The 16,967-nt window shown below is 45.0% G+C and overlaps 1 protein-coding gene across 1 annotated transcript in view; it reads right to left on the bottom strand.

Annotated features, from left to right (window-relative positions):
* Positions 1 to 16,277, bottom strand: part of LOC121002731 (collagen alpha-6(VI) chain-like) — a 300,596-nt gene extending 284,319 nt beyond the window's left edge. Inside the window, exon 1 of the mRNA XM_040434227.1 lies at positions 16,194 to 16,277. The gene's annotated coding sequence lies outside the window, so the exon portion shown is untranslated. The remainder of the gene's footprint in view (positions 1 to 16,193) is intronic.
* Between the last annotated feature and the right edge of the window lie 690 nt (positions 16,278 to 16,967).

The raw sequence follows: 16,967 nt of genomic DNA, 5'->3' as shown, positions 1-16,967 counted from the left end.
CATGTGGATGATCCCGAATTTACAGACGTTCATTAATACATACCTTGAAAAGATAATGTAGGATAACTTAAGTATGTTGCCTGCTGGCACACCTCCTGGAAATATGGCCATGCTTTTGGATAAGGGATTATAGTATATAATTGAGACCGAGATGCCTACACATGGAGGTGGCAGTGTTACAAATGGTTGCTCTAAGCCAAGCTATGACTTAATGTGATTAAAGAAAATGTGCTAGGTGTCTTGCCAATTGTTTCTATTCTTTTTCCTTAGTGCAGATTATGTCCACAGAACATTCCAGTAATATGGAGAGGCTTCAATGAAAAATGTCATTACAATTTAGATATTTTCTATAACATTATTCTTGTGAAATTTTGTGTTGGTATTTCTAAAATTTTATTTTTTTATGGGGAATAGCTAGTATACTGAAAACATTTATTGGTTAACTATACTGGTACAGTGGAACCTCTTACAAAAACTACAGGGGAGATTTATTATTGTTTATGACTTTCTAAATGGCAGTGTGACAAAATATTGTCGGAAATGGCATTTGTACACCACCCTCACCACTTTCCAAAAAGGGGGTGTAGTGAGGGCAGGGAAGGAGTGGGACCAGTGGGTCCAGCACTTTTATCTTCATTCATGCCAGTTTTCTGGTGAAAATAAAGACAGAAATCTTGATTTTCAGATTAGGCACACTGGCTGCAGAGGATGCACCTAATATATGATGAGGCCTGTGCTTTTCCATAAATTAGGCGCAACCCTTCAGTAGCACAGGGAATATCAAGACTGGTGTAGGAAACACTGCTCTTGATAAATATCCCCCTACATCTTTGACAAAACCACCCAGATGTTCTCTGACAGATTTCATCATATACTATGTATAGTGGTTATGTTGTTTGGGAGGAAAACCCCTTTAGAAGATCATTTTTGAGTAAGAGGTTTCTAGAAGGGTTCCTTGTATGTAGATCTTCCTCCTTATGGTTGCAAATGATAGACCATTTAGCTATCTGAAGACATATTCTAGCTATTTACTGTAGATTCTGAACTCAAGGTTTATTACTATAGTGCAATACAGTAAGCAATGTATAACAGGTAATTCTGAATAAAAGGTAGCCACAATTTAGATGTCATAAAGGGCATTACAGAGATGCTATCTTGCAGCCTACAAATATAAAATCTGCCTAATGTTAAGAAGCTAGTGCTGCAAAGTACAGGCAGATACCGTATTTTTCTCCCTATAAGACGCACCGACCCATAAGACGCACTTAGGTATTTGAGGAGGAAAATAAGAAAAAAAATTTTTTTTAACCAAAAGGTGTGCTTTTGGTGGGTTTTGAACTAATGGTGGTCTGTGCATGACACTATTATGGGGGATCTGTGGAGGACGCACTGTTATGGAGGGGATCTTTGGATGGCACTGTTATGGGGGGATCTGTGGATGGCACTGTTATGGGGGGATCTGTGGATGGCACTGTTATGGGGGATCTGTGGATGGCACTGTTATGGGGTGGGGTGATCGGTGGATGGCACTGGTATGGAGGGGGATCTGTGGATGGCACTGTTATGGTGGGTGGATCTGTGGATGGCACTGTTATGGGGGGATCTGTGGATGGCACTGTTATGGGGGGGTGATCTGTGGATGGCACTGTTATGGAGGGGGATCTGTGGATAGTACTGTTATGGGGGGTGGTTCTGTGGATGGCACTGCTATATATATATGTGTCACCCACAGATCCCCCACCCCATAACAGTGCCATCCACATATCCCCCACCCCATAACAGTGCCATCCACATATCCCCCACCCCATAATAGTGGCATCCACAGATGCCCTAATATACCATAGCTAAACCTGTGGGAGGGGGAGGGAGGGGGAGGGAGGGGGAGGGAGGAGGGGCCGGTGTCATGCAAATGCGGCAGGGCCCATGTGCTCACTGTACTCCGGCCCCACCGCTCACTCACTTCCTTAATGCCTAAACATTTTATAATAATAGCTTTAATTGATGTTTCAATCCCCAGCCCCATCTGTACTACCGTACTTACTAAATGTCCTGTAGCAGGCAGAGCAGGGCAGGCGGCTGACCGGAACTCACTGATGTCACGTGATGTGCCTGCGCCGCCTACTTTATGAATGAAGTAGGAGGCGCAGGCACGTGACATCAGTGAGTTACGGCCGGCCGCCTGCCCTGCTCTGCCTGCTACAGGACATTTAGTAAGTACGGTAGTACAGATGGGGCTGGGGATCGGATCGGAATGCCAATTAAAGCTATTATTATAAAATGTTTAAGCAATAAAGCAGTGAGTGAGCGGCGGGGCTGGAGTACAGTGACCGCACCGGCATTTGCATGACACCGACCCCTCCTCCCTCCCCCTCCAGCTAATACATCGCAGTCTGCGATGTAAAATGGCAGAATTACCCCATAAGACGCAGGGGCATTCCCCCCCACACACTTTTCGGGGGAAAAAAGTGCGTCTTAGGGGGCGAAAAATACGGTAGTTATCCAACTTGCATTACTATCAAGCGCGCATCTGACTGGCTCCAAATATATCCTGCAGCAGGACAACCACCCCATACGTACAGCTAATGTCATTAAATGGGTTGTCTCACCTCAAAAACATGTTATTTATCATGTAGACAAAGTTAGTACAAGGTACATTTTTTACAAAGACCTTGCTATCCAGCAGCAATGGCCATGCCCTTAAGAACTACCTTCAGCCTAAAGAAGAACAATGAATCTTGGAAGAGGTGATATGGCCGCCACAGAGCCCTGATTTCAACACCGTCCAGTCTGCCTGGGATTCAATGAAGAGACCGACGGATTTGACCAAACCTCCAACCACAGAAGATCTGTGGTATGTTTTCCAAGATGTTTTAAGCAACCTTTCTGCTGAGTTCCTTCAAACACGTTTTGCAAGTGTACCTAGAAGAACTTGTTTTGAAGGGTGGTCACATCAAATGTAATATTAGATTTAGCTTTTGTTCACTCACTTTGCTTCTTGTTACCTGATAAAAATAAACAATTACCACATCTATTTTGGAAAGTTTTCTCACTTTGCAGCTATTTTACACACCTTTTACACAGTACTGTATGTTTTCATGTAGGGCTACAATTTTTTGCAAGATTTGTTCTGATCATTGTCAATGGTGTTGGAACGCAAAACTCAACATGCTGTGACACGACAGTCACAAAAAATCTAGACATTTTGTGATTTTGTGTTTCAGGTTGCGCGCAACTTTTCAACCACTGGCTGTAATAGAAATCATGCACAACAGGCACACAACCAAATCAAAGATCTAAAATAGCCACGGATCAGCAAGTTACAGACAAATCGTATGTACTGTATTCCACAACGTTCCTGCATCTTGCTGTCTTGTGACATATGTCGCCGTGTAGCCGTACCCTAATTTGCACCAGGAGACTTGGGTGTAAGGGGTGGAATTAAGTTCTGCACAAGATTTAACTGTGCAAAGCATATTTCACAAATAATCCCTCAACATTTACTAGACATGCTAGTTATTAACCCCAACAAATATTTTTTTCCGAATAATGGATATTATTTTTCTGACCTATATCCAGGAAAGAGGATAAAATAAAGACTTAGAAGCTTTTATGAAAGGCACTGCAAACCTGCCAGTACATTACACTACTCTCCTTAATGATCTGCAAAGAAAAGCCAAAGAAAATTCCTCTGGCCATAGAAAGCACAAAGTAGCGACCCCTGCATCATAAAAAATATTCACTTCACACAAAGCTATATTGTAAGAGCATGAAGCACTGTGTGCTGTCTGCATCCATATGTCCGTTCTGCGGCACCCACAAAAAAATAGAACATGTTCTATTCTTCCATTTTGCAGGTAAGTATAGAACTGTTTTAGATGGCAATACTTTCAGTTCTGCAAAATGCAGAACACACATGGGCGGTATTTGTGTTCTGCAGATCCGCAAAAATGGCTATGGCCATGTGCATAAGTCCTTAAGCTGCCCTCACCAGGTATACAAGGGAGCAATTCATGCTGGTATTGTGTTGTAGAGAGGTGCTTCTAGACAGCCAATCAGTGCATGCACATCAGTAATAAAATTGTTTTCATTGCAAAATGTCCATGATGATTGGCTGGACCATCCCCCTATCACATAAGTTACACATCTGTATCATCTGTGGCTTTAACTACTGAATGTGGTTTCAAGATACAATGTCCAAAGAAATACCACTTCATTCAGAAAATGTTGTAACTCCAGGCAATTGCAGCTTGAAAGACCACTGTATAGTGTATATTTTTATATTCAAATGGAAGAGCATTAAATTAAAGGGTTTGTGCCTTATGGTACTATGCAGTGTCCTCATATACAGTGTAATATCAGACACTGAGAATTACACCCAGTATACATAACAAGAGAAGTGATACTGTGCAGTGTCTTCATATATAGTGTAAAGTCATACACTGAGAATTACACCCAGTATACATAACAAAAGAAGTGATACTGTGCAGTGTCTCCATATACAGTGTAAATTCATACACTGAAATTTAAACCCAGTATACATAACAAGAGAAGTGACACTGAGGAACTCTATAATTTTATGCAAAAATACAAAAACTTTGCCATAAATTTTCCAAACAAGATATAAAACAAGGTATAAAGTATATACACTTACCCTACTGGCCCAGCTACATGCATACTATCTCATTCATACCTACTAAAAAGGAGAAATGAAACTAGCCTAACCTAAACATCCGATCCGGCTGAACCCCGACTATATACAAATTTATACAAATTGCTCAGAAGATAAATAACAACTTGTCACAATAAATAATAATAAACACAAATTAAAAAATAATAGAAATCATAATAGAAATATCAAATAACAATAATAAAAAAAAAATTATATATTTTTTTATACACACACATATACTGTATATGAGAAAACACGAATCTATACTAACCCTACCAATCTATCTATCCCATCACCTTCACCCAGGGCCAACCTCCGCCTCTTGTCCCTCCATGAGGCCAGTCCTTCCTCCACCACTCACACCCAGCCCCTCGCCTCATGTCCTCCCATGTCCACATTGTCCAGGGCTGGATGCAGGCCTCCCCATACGAAAATATGAACCCCCCCATCCCACCCAACCTAACTACACCCCACTTACCCAATCATACAATATATACATCTTATAACAACCATATCAATCTATACAAACCAATATTAAAATCCACCCGAAGGCCCAAGTTCAGTCATTTGCAAACCTTTCTTCAAAAGCTCATCTTAAATACAAAACAAAAACCTAGTGTGAAAGCCTCAGCCCAACACCAGGAAAAGTGCTACTGAGGCTAAGGCACATCAAAGGTGAAGCCTCTCTAGAGGTAAGAGACCCCATCCGTACCCACCTTCTCGCACTCAAGAGAGCGAACCTTCGCCAGGTTACCTAGAATGTTCCTAAACACCTCTTCCACAGGGAGGACTTTCTGCTGGGTTGAAACTAAACACTGTGCGTTCCATGTGAAGTACCTGACCACTATGCTAACTATAAAAGCTGTGCATGGGTCCCTTCTTCCCAAACCTTTGAATGCTCCATAAGCCCATTCCGCATAGGAGAGGTTGGCTAGCCTAGGCCAGCCAATGGATGCACCCACCCATTTGTATACCTCCGTATTAAAGGGACACTGAAGCAGGAAGTGCTCCATACTTTCTAGTATGTCGCCACACTCCTCCCGGGGATAACCCCTTTAATCAGAGTTCCTGTACTTCAAGTTGTCCCTTACATACAGCTTCCCGTGAAAGCAGCGCCAAGCCAAGTCCCAAAACTTCAAGGGGATCTTGCCGAATTTAACAACTGTGACCCCTTGTCTAGATCCCGGCTTGGGCAATCCTTAAGGGCCAGGGGCTTCTGGAAGTGGGTCAACAAGACCCTCTCGTCAAGGGATCTCTTTGACTGGGTCTTGATTTCCCTCACTCCCAAACCCCACCGGCGGATCACCTTCAGAATCGGGGTGACATAAGCCGGAAGATATCCGTGAGGTGTACGCAAATCCTTCACTTGACCTCCTGTCTCCCACTCCTGGAAGAAAGGCCAAAACCAACCCCTGCAAGAGACTACCCGCGGAGGAGCCCTCTCTTTCCAGAGGTTTGCCAGGTTGATCTTAACAAAGAGGAACACCACGGGGTTGACCATACCCAACCCCCCTAATCTCCTCGTACGGTATGTCACCTCTCTCTTGACTAGGTTCAGCCTATTCCCCCATAACAGTTGGAAGAACAGACTGTAAACCCGAGTCCAGAGAGGTTCTGGCAAGACACATACACTGGCCAAATAGATAAGCAAAGGGAGAAGGTAAGTCTTGATCAGGTTCACGCTTTCCCTGAGGGTCAAAGACCAACCCTTCCACTGGTCAACCTTCTGAGCGGCGATCATGAGCCTGCTGTCCTAATTTTGGGTGGGATAATCCCCATGGCCGAATTGAACGCCTAGGACTTTGGCTGACGACTGGGGCTCTGGGAGGGTGTCCGGGAGACCGAAAGATGGATCACCCCCTCCCAGCCAGAGACTCTCACACTTATCCCGGCTAATCACGGACCCGGAGACTTCCGAGTAGCGTTCTACCTCCGACATCACGTATTCCACCTCCCCTCCCGAGGACACGAAAACAGTGACGTCATCGGCATACGCCACCACCCTCAGAGTGGCTTCTGGCTCCTCCAGACTCCCGCTAACGGTCCTCGATCAATCCTCCTAATAAAAGGATCAATCGCAAACACGTATAAGAGCGGGCTCAATGGACAACCCTGGCGGACTCCAGACCCAACCTCAAAAGGGCTGCCAGACCAACCGTTCACCAGCGGGAAACTCTCTGCCCCCGCATACAAGATCTTTAACCAATCGACAAACCCTCCCGGCAGGCCATATTTCAGAAGGACTGCCCAGAGGTACTCGTGGTTAACCCGATCAAAAGCCTTTGCCTGATCTAAGGCCAGCATGTACCCCTTCCAGTTACCCGCCCTACTCCGTTCCACTGCCTCTCGGACACCGAGCACAGCACTAAACTTGCTTCGGCCTGGAACCGAGCAATGTTGGGTCTCTGAAAGGAGCCGGGGTGCAAACTGCACCAACCGATTAAACAGTATCTTGGCCAGGATCTTTCTGTCCGTACTGAGAAGCGCTATGGGATGCCAATTCTCAATACGGCTCGGATCTTTACCCTTTGATATAAGGATTAGAGCTGACCTCCTCATTGACTTTGGCAGAGCACCCGAGGAAAGGCACTCATTGAATACCTTAGTCAAGAGGGGAACCAAGGAGTCCTTAAAGGTCTTATAAAACTCGGATGTTAAGCCATCCGGGCCTGGCGACTTCTTTAGGGCAAGCCCTTCGATCGCCAGGCTGACTTCCTCTTCTCTGATTTCTTCTATCAAAACGTCAAAAGAGCGGTCTACTCTTGACTCAGGGATGGTTTCAGCCAGGAAAGCCGAAATCCTGTCCCGATTCAGATCCTTCTTCCTCAAGAGGCACGAGTAGAAGGACTTGATGATTTCCAAGATCCCTGATCTGGACCTATCCAGAGATCCCGTACCATCGACTAGTCCCATCACCAACTTACTTTTCACTGACATCTTACAGTTTCTGTAAGGGTCGAGCGAGCGGTACTTCGCGAAATCCCTCTCAAAAACCAAAAATGTGTGCCTATCGTACTGGCACCTCTTAAGCAAAGATTTCACCCTGGAGATATCCTCTCGGCTACCTCCAGTCGAGACCAGTTGTTCGAGTTTCCTCCTCAGACCCTGATACAAGCGGTACTTGTCCAGGGACCTGAGGCTCGAGAGCTGGCGGAAGAATTTTGCCACCCGATCTTTGAATATCTCCCACCACTCCGACTTAGTGTCACAAAGATCCAGCAACTCTATCTGACTCTGAAGGAATTCCTCAAAGGATTGTCTCACCTCTGCTTCCTCCAGGAGGGCCGAATTTAGCTTCCAATAGCCTCTTCCCATTTGGGGGGATTCTGCAACATTCAAAGAGAACATAATCATACAGTGATCGGAGAATTCCACCTCTACCACCTCTAAAGGTGAAAAAGTAGTCTCCTCCTTTAAATAAAACCTGTCTATTCTAGACCTAATCTGACTACCTCTATAATAAGTGAAACCACCGTGGCCTGGGGTGTGCCTAATGTGGACATCCACCAGGCGAGCCTCGCTAGCTATGCTATTCAGGGATACACTATCATAAGCCAGACGGTCTCTGGCGCCTCCCCGGTCTTGGGACCTTGTGACTGTATTAAAGTCCCCGCCAAAGACCACCTGCCGACTCGTAAAAAGGAAAGGTTTGATCCTCATAAAGAGACGCTTCCGATCCCACCTGGTTTGGGGACCATAGATGTTTATCAGGCGAAGCTCTTGACCCTTCATGAGGACATCTAAAATCAAACACCTCCCCATTTCTAACTCAATCACTCGTCGGCTTTCTACTGGTGCTGTAAAAAGAACCGCCACTCTGCTATACGGCTCAGCCGCAAGAGACCAATATGATGGACCGCACCTCCATTCCTTTTTTGCTTTATATACAGCCGCCAAATCTGGCAGCCTGGTCTCTTGCAAAAATAAAATGTCAGCTTCAACCTGGCTGAGAAAATCAAAGGCTGCAAACCTAGCCGCATCCGATTTAATACTGGCGACATTAATGGTCGCCAGCGTCAACGGAGTGAGTGCCGCCATACAGAGTGATTAAGTTAGACGGCCTTCTTCCTTCCCTTCCCCTTCTTCTTCTTCTTCTTACCCCTCTTGGGGCTACCCCCTAAGGTGGCAAGATTTCTTTTGAGATAGACAGTGGTGTCCATCTCATTAGTCACCACCGCCTCCCCCTTCGCACCACCCTTGTCATTCCCATTCCCAGTGTCTGGACCCGCCCCACCTCCCGGGGACCTTGCATCCTCACCGGAGGGAGGCGCGGGCCCTTCCAGAGGCTCCTTCTCTTGCCCCTCCGGCCCCCCACCTTCAACCTCCTTCCCGGAAGAAGAGGAGGCGGAGATCTCATCCAAGGTGAGGTACCGGTTGGAAAGATCCAGGGGAAGAGAGTCAGAATTAGAGAGGTCCAGGGGGGAGCTGGCTTTGCCTTCCACAGGAACTCTAGTCGGGCTAGATCTTTTTTTGGTCAGACGTTTCCTTCTTATTCACTCCCCTCTGTTGCACTCTCGTAGCAAGAGGACAGAGTCACCTCGGAATGGTCTAGTCTCCTGAGTTCCTCATTCCCCTCGATATCCCCCAGGGTCTCAGCTCTAGGAGAGGCATTCTCTTGGGAGGGCACAGGCATCACCCCAGGACGGGGTTCCACCTGCCCCCTCTCCATCTGACGCCTCTCCCTCCGTCTCTGCTGGGACGGGCCGTCTTTTCTCTTCATCGACCCCACTGCCCTGTCGCCTTTGCCAGCACTCGCCTCGGCGGTGGGGGCCTCCCGGCTCGCCTCCGCGCATGCACGAGCCACGTTGGCGACAGAGCGAGGGCAACGACTGAACGGGTGCCCTAGCTCACCACACAGGTTGCATCTAATCTGCCCACAAGATGCAGCTAGATGGCCTTCACCCCCGCACAACGCGCACCTCTGCACTTGGCAGCTGGCGCTGAAGTGCGAAGGGCTGCCGCACTTGTAACACAGCTTAGGCTGCCTCCTGTAGAACACCATGATCCTATCCCGACCAAGGAAAACAGATGATGGTATGTGGGAAACCGACCCCCCTGAATGTTTCAACTTAATCTGAAATGTCCAGGCACCCGACCAGATGCCAAACTCATCCAGGTTCTTGCTAGGGAGACCCTGGACGCCCCCGTACCTGCTCAACCAGGTCAAGATGTCAACACAAGAAAGTGACTCGTTACGGGTCAGAACGGTCACTTTCTTGACCTCATTCTGGCGGGTTATCGCTTGCACAAAAAAAACCCTGCCAGTCCGGCTGGTCTTTTGAAAGTTCATACCCAGACCAGAAAAGTTCAAGACCCTCTGGCCGGGCAAAACTGACATCAAACTCCCGGGTGCCATACGGATGTATCAGGGCAAAGATGTCACATGCTCTGATGCCCATCCGAAAGAGAAGCTCTGCCACCCTCTTCCTGGTAGGGCACGCTTCATTGCCTCTCCATTTCAGACAGACAACATTCCGTCTGGTTGACCCGGGGCCGGTTGTGGATGAGGACCAGGTGGTCTCGCCCCCGCCTTGCTCTCGGAAGGCACGCAGGCCATGCCTGTCTATCCAGAAGGATGGATCCACCTGCTGCCCCCCTACTGTAATGGAATTCTCCCCTCTCCTAAGAGCCTCTAGAAGTTGCCGCTGCAAGTTACCGTCACCGTTACTTTTCAGACGGCCCAGGGCACGCAGGGTGGGTCACATAGACATACCTCACCTCTGGCTTTAATGTCTTTGTCTTTATCCTTTTTCCTATCGGCTCATCTTCCGGTAATTAGTCACCAAAGCAAATGTCCTCACAAATTTTGGGGGACTCCAGGTGGCGTATTTCGGCCATAAGCTGCCCCCCAACTCCGCTGCTCTCACTGTACTCTATTTCCTCGTCAGAACTAGTGGGGGGCAGGCATACCTGCTCTGCGGTGATACCTGTGGCGATACCAGTTTCCGCAGGTTGCCCCCCCCCATGTCCGACTCTTCCTCTTCACTAGAGGAGTCATCTTCTTGCTGTTTTTGGCTTCCAGCCATTTCATTGAACCTTTCATCGTTCATGAGCTTTTCTTTAAAGGGACCACTGTTTTCCAGAATGGCCTCCATTCTTTCTTGCAGCACTTTAATAATTTATTTTAAGCCTTTTATTTTTTTTTATATTTCTGGCCTGTTTTTTCTTGCCGCTTTGTCCACCTTCCCTCTCTCAAGCTTTAAGTTCTCCCTAAGCTTCTTGAGGGTCCTATTCGCTTCCTCATACTCCCGGAGGTAGGCCGTGGTCCGGGAGCTGTAAACGGCGATTAGTTCCTGGGGCTTCATGCTGCCCCAGTCAGCCTCAACCGGAACCAGCCCACCCCCAGGAGCACTCCGCGTACCTCTTGGAGGGCTACTGTCCGCCCTCCTGGAACTGCCGGCGATGGACACGGCTTCACCTCCGGGGCCTGCAGGGGCCGCTGCACCACTACTCCTGCTGGATCTTCTGACCCCCGAGGCGGAAGATGGAACTGAGGCCGGTAGCTCACCTCCCCTACCTCCTGCCGCCCTCCCCAGGGAAGTAGGATCCTGGGTCTTCAGTCGCTTCATGGCCCAGGACCCTACCAGCTCCCTGGGGAGAGGCAGGGCCTGGGCTGGGAAAGTTGAAAAAATCCCTGGAAGTCTGTCAGCAATTAGCAGGAGCTCCTCCACACACAACCACACCCGTCGACTGGCTCCTGCACACTGAGGATTACACCCAGTATACATAGAGATGTAGCAGGGTTAACACTCAAACTCTTAACTCAAATTTCTTAACTCATCGTGTTATCATGAAACAAAAGCCATTGAAAAGCAATTGAAGGTGTTAACGCATTTAGTTTAGATAACACATCTCATAAAGCATGAGTGTTAACTCTACTATATCTGTAACAAGGGAAGTGGTACTGTGAGGTGTCTGTATATACAGAATAAGAGCATATACTGAAGATTACACCCAGCACATGTAACAAGAGAAGTGGTACTGTGCAGTGTCTGTATATAGAGAATAAGAGCAGATACTGGGGATTACACCCAGCACACCTAAGAAGAGAAGTTGTACTGTGCAGTGTCTGTATATAGAGAATAAGAGCAGATGCTGAGCATTACACTCAGTATACAGGACAGGAGAAGTGGTACTGTGCAGTGTCTATATACAGAATAAGAGCAGATGCTTAGGATTACACTCAGTATACAGGACAAGATAAGTGGTACTGTGCAGTGTCTGTATACACAGAATTAGAGCAGATACTGAGAATTACACCCAGTACACAGGACAGGAGAAGTGGTACTGTGCAGTGTCCATATAAAGAGAATAAGAGCAGATACTGAAAATTACACCCAGTATGCAGGACAGGAGAAGTGGTATGGTGCAGCATCTATTTGCACAGAATACGAGTAAATACTGAAATTTACACCCAGTATACAGGACAAGAGAAGTGGTACTGTGCACTATTCCTATAAAGAATAGGATCTGTTCCTGTTGGGGATCATTCAACATTGCTATTTCTTTTTTTTGCATTTTTGCCATGATTTGTGGCAAAACCTCAATGTACAATAATAATCACAGACATGTGATTGCAGGACTGTACAGGAACGCAGGGCAAAAGGCTGAAGTTGAAAACTGTTCTGCAAATGTCAGAGTGCCTGATGACAGGGATTCTTGTACACAAGCACCATTTGCCCCTGGTTAAATGGCACTGACAACTATCAGTGGTCGAAAAATGAATCCAAGAAGGAAGATTGTAGACTGAAGGCTTTTTTATTTTATTTAAGATGATGTAAAACAATTTTTTCCATGACAGAGGTGTCCATAGCCTTTAAAGGAATTGTCCCACCTATCCACAAGGTAGATGATGAGTATTCAATCAGTATAGATCCCCATTAATCATGAGAATTGGGGTTCCAAGTCCCCTCTGAACGGAGTTATGGCTACACATGCTCTCTGCCTCTCTTTTCATTCTCTATGACAATTAGTCCCATAGAGAACAAATGCCGTACATTCATGACTGTTCCTCCATTCAAATTCCATTCTCGGGATCAGAGGGGGCTCAGTAATGGAGGACCTAGAAATTAAACACATATCTATCCTGTTAAGTAAGTTGCTATGGTGGGGCAGCACCTTTAAATTATTAAAAATATATCATATTGTAATGAGGCAGTGGAGTGTGGACCCACTGTGCCACCTAACTGGTTTGACTTTGGGCTTACCCTAAGGGCGTAATTGTGATGCTTCCCTGGTATTCATCCTTCAAACCGTGCGTAGGGATGTGTACTTCACTGCAGGGGAGCAACCCCGTTCACTTCTATGGGGCATGCGTTGCGTGAAAAACGCAGAATATAGAGCATGCTGCGATTTTCACGCAACGCATAAGTGATGGGTGAAAATCACCGCTCATGTGAACAGCCACATAGAAATGAATGGGTCAGTATTCAGTGCGGGTGCAATGCGTTGAACTCACGCATCGCATCCGCGCAGAATACTCGCTCGTGTGAAAGGGGCCTAAGGGGACAGAGGCTGAAAGACTAGTCAAGAGCATGGAGGCTGCAACTTACAGAGGATGCCGGTGAACAGGACACCAGGCGGCATTCTGAGTGATGCAGCATCCTGGTCCACAGGGACAGCAGGACAGAGGCAGGCATGAAGTGCTGACATAACACAAATTCATTTATGTGCTTAAAAATAACTAGTATTATTTTATCTATGTCAAAAATAGTTCATGCTATAATGCTGCATGTAAGAAATATTGAGGTTTGCTTCCACGGTGTGCAACAAATGCAGCCTGCCAAGGAATACAGAGTACTCTCATTTCATTTTACTCCAGTATTCCCTGGCTATACTTGTAGATAATTAGTTGCTAATAGATGGTAAGTCTGACACCACCATTCTGCAGTCAGCTGCATAGCTGTCAATTTCCCTACTTACTCTAGTCAGTGGTTAATGAGGGTTAAGTGTGGTCTCATAAACATGAAATAAATCTGGTGCAGATTTACAGATTCTGTAGACTGTAAACTTAGGGAGTAATGTATCAATTGTGCTGCACTCAAAATTGACATGTTTTTGGCTTTTTTGTCTGTGGAGTAAACATTTACAAAATTTTTAGGGATGGGGTGTTGCTCCATTCCTGTCAAATTGCATTTACTCAAAGTTAAACATATGTTTTGTGGGCAGTGCTTCATTTTTAGACATACTTATTATTCTGACTTTTTTCCCAAAAAAAGTCACAAGTACTCCAGTCCCCTGGTGGAATATGGACTGCAGTAAACCTACAATGAATTAGGTTAGGTTTTTGATTTACAAATCTGTGCGACAAATGTAACAAATAGTGTGCAACATTTTGTAAATTTATCGTAAAAAAAAAATGTGACAGACAAAAAAATGTGTTAATACATACCTGCCACACCTATGCCATGCTTCTAACTCCACCCGATGTATATCTGTACATGCCTAATCCCACCCAGTCCCATCAGTGCCCCCACACAGAAGTTATATCTACATTGTGCCCCCACACAGTAGTTATGCCCACCATGTGCCCCAAACACAGTAGTTATGCCCACACTGTGCCCGCTTACAGTACAGTAATTATACACAAATGATGACCCTTTCACTGTAGATATGCCCACATTGTGCCCCCACAGTAGATATGCCCACATTGTGCCCCTACAGTAGATATGTGCAATACCACAGATAGGGGTGAGAGAGCAGGCTTCCTGGCAGGAGGGAGCGCTAGTAAACAAACTGAACGTTGACGCAGGGAGACCTGAGAGCTGCAGCAGTACGCGAGTAACAGATATAGAAATAGTAAACATTATTACAATACATTTTATACTATATATATATATATATATATATATACAGTACAGACCAAAAGTTTGGGCACACCTTCTCATTCAAAGAGTTTTCTTTATTTTCATGACTATGAAGGCATCAAAACTATGAATTAACACATGTGGAATTATATACATAACAAACAAGTGTGAAACAACTGAAAATATGTCATATTCTAGGTTCTTCAAAGTAGCCACATTTTGCTTTGATTACTGCTTAGCACACTCTTGGCATTCTCTTGATGAGCTTCAAGAGGTAGTCACCTGAAATGGTCTTCCAACAGTCTTGAAGGAGTTCCCAGAGATGCTTAGCACTTGTTGGCCCTTTTGCCTTCACTCTGCGGTCCAGCTCACCCCAAACCATCTCGATTGGGTTCAGGTCCGGTGACTGTGGACGCCAGGTCATCTGGCGCAGCACCCCATCACTCATGGTCAAATAGCCCTTACTTTCAAAGTTTTCCCAATTTTTCGGCTGACTGACTGACCTTAATTTCTTAAAGTATTGATGGCCACTCGTTTTTCTTTACTTAGCTGCTTTTTTTCTTGCCATAATGCAAATTCTAACAGTCTATTCAGTAGGACTATCAGCTGTGTATCTACCTGACTTCTCCTCAACGCCACTGATGGTCCCAACCCCATTTATAGGGCAAGAAATCCCACTTATTAAACCTGACAGGGCACACCTGTGAAGTGAAAACCATTTCAGGGGACTACTTCTTGAAGCTCATCAAGAGAATGCCAAGAGGGTGCAAAGCAGTAATCAAAGCAAAAGGTGGCTACTTTGAAGAACCTAGAATATGACATATTTTCAGTTGTTTCACACTTGTTTATTATGTATATAATTCCACATGTGTGGATGCCATAGTTTTGATGCCTTCAGTGTGAATCTACAATTTTCATAGTTATGAAAATAAAGAAAACTCTTTGAATGAGAAGGTGTGTCCAAACTTTTAGTCTGTACTGTATATATATACACATTATACATTATTACAAGTATTTTAATAGTCATTATTTAATATAGATTTCTATCGAAGTCAGAAGATTTAATAAAACTCATAATCATATAATTCCTAGAGCTGAATGCTTAGATTCAATTGCTCTGTATGCTATCTTACAATGATTAGTTTATGCTCCATCCTTTTATGACATTTGGTTTGCAAACCATTTGGTACCTTGCCAGTAAGTATAAAGACAAGAAATCTAATCAGAAATTAATAAATTGCCTGATTTCAATTCAATTTTTTTTTAATATAGTAAATAGTAAATAACTGATATTATTAGAGCCTAAGTGATTGCAATTGTTGCATCCAAATCCAGCAATGTTACCAAAAGGGTTTAAAAAAAGCCTCAGTGCCTAACTATTTATATTATTCACAAAATCTACAAACCCAAACTAATAAATCACAAAAATACACCATTTGTAATAAATTGGGAGTTTTTGGGAGAACTGTATAATCAAATGTTATAATCTGAGGTTTGAATAATATTTCCCTATACATCCATACTTGGCAGGTTCATATTGAACCATTTCATAGTACTCAGCAATATGATAATGCTATCTATTCTAAAATAACAGTCAGCATAATCTTCTGGACATTATCATCTATTACACATTCTGTATTTTGGCTATGTAAAAATTAACAAGAGAGGACAGCAGGAATAAAAAGACAATTGTTAGTGGTAGTGGTTTATGTACTTACAAGTACATGGCAAAATTCCCATTCAGTCAAACTTTGGAGTTTTCAGAAAGCTCTTGCAAGTGTAACACTAGATGATCAAGTTTCTTATTTAAATGAAGGCAGAGCCCACCCCCTGTACTATGTATGTAACTCCCCTTAGACATACTGTACACTGGAAAAAATGTAATTCTCTGGAATTCTAAACAATTCTTTGGTGAGTTAGGGCTTAATGCACCAAGATTTATATAGTACATGTAAAAAAGCAATTTAAATTTTTTTCAAATTTTAACCCCCTCAGAAAGCAGCCAATTTTTGTTTATGTTTTTCCCTTTTTTTCCATTTATTATTTTTTTTTACTTTTCTGTTCACATAGTAGCATGAAGGTGTCACACCGCCGGATAGGAAGGGAGTATGTGCACCCACTGTCTGCCACCCACACCTCTGTCCCTACCTACTTGCACTTGCCCGTCATAGGTAATGGAGCTCAACTTGGCGGCGGTCCCTGACCTCGATAAGTGCGGAGAGACAGAGAGGACAGAGATGGAATAGCAGGCAGAGCAGTGACACAGTAAAAGACCAGGCATGGTCAAGAGGGCGGCTGGTAAGGCCGGGGTATCAACACAGAGGAAGAGTCTACACAGGGAGAAACAAGACGAGTTCGAATACAAGCCAAAGGGTCAATAACCAGGAGGTAGCGTCAGTACACAGGAGTGGACAAAGACAGGTCAGGTCACAAGCCGAAGGTCAAACCAAGAGGTCACGTCAGGCAGTAGCGGGTCAAAAAATAGGCACGGG

The sequence above is a fragment of the Bufo bufo genome, chromosome 5 (genome assembly GCF_905171765.1).
Source record: "Bufo bufo chromosome 5, aBufBuf1.1, whole genome shotgun sequence".
NCBI lineage: Eukaryota > Metazoa > Chordata > Amphibia > Anura > Bufonidae > Bufo > Bufo bufo.
This window is presented reverse-complemented; position numbering and strand designations above follow the sequence as displayed.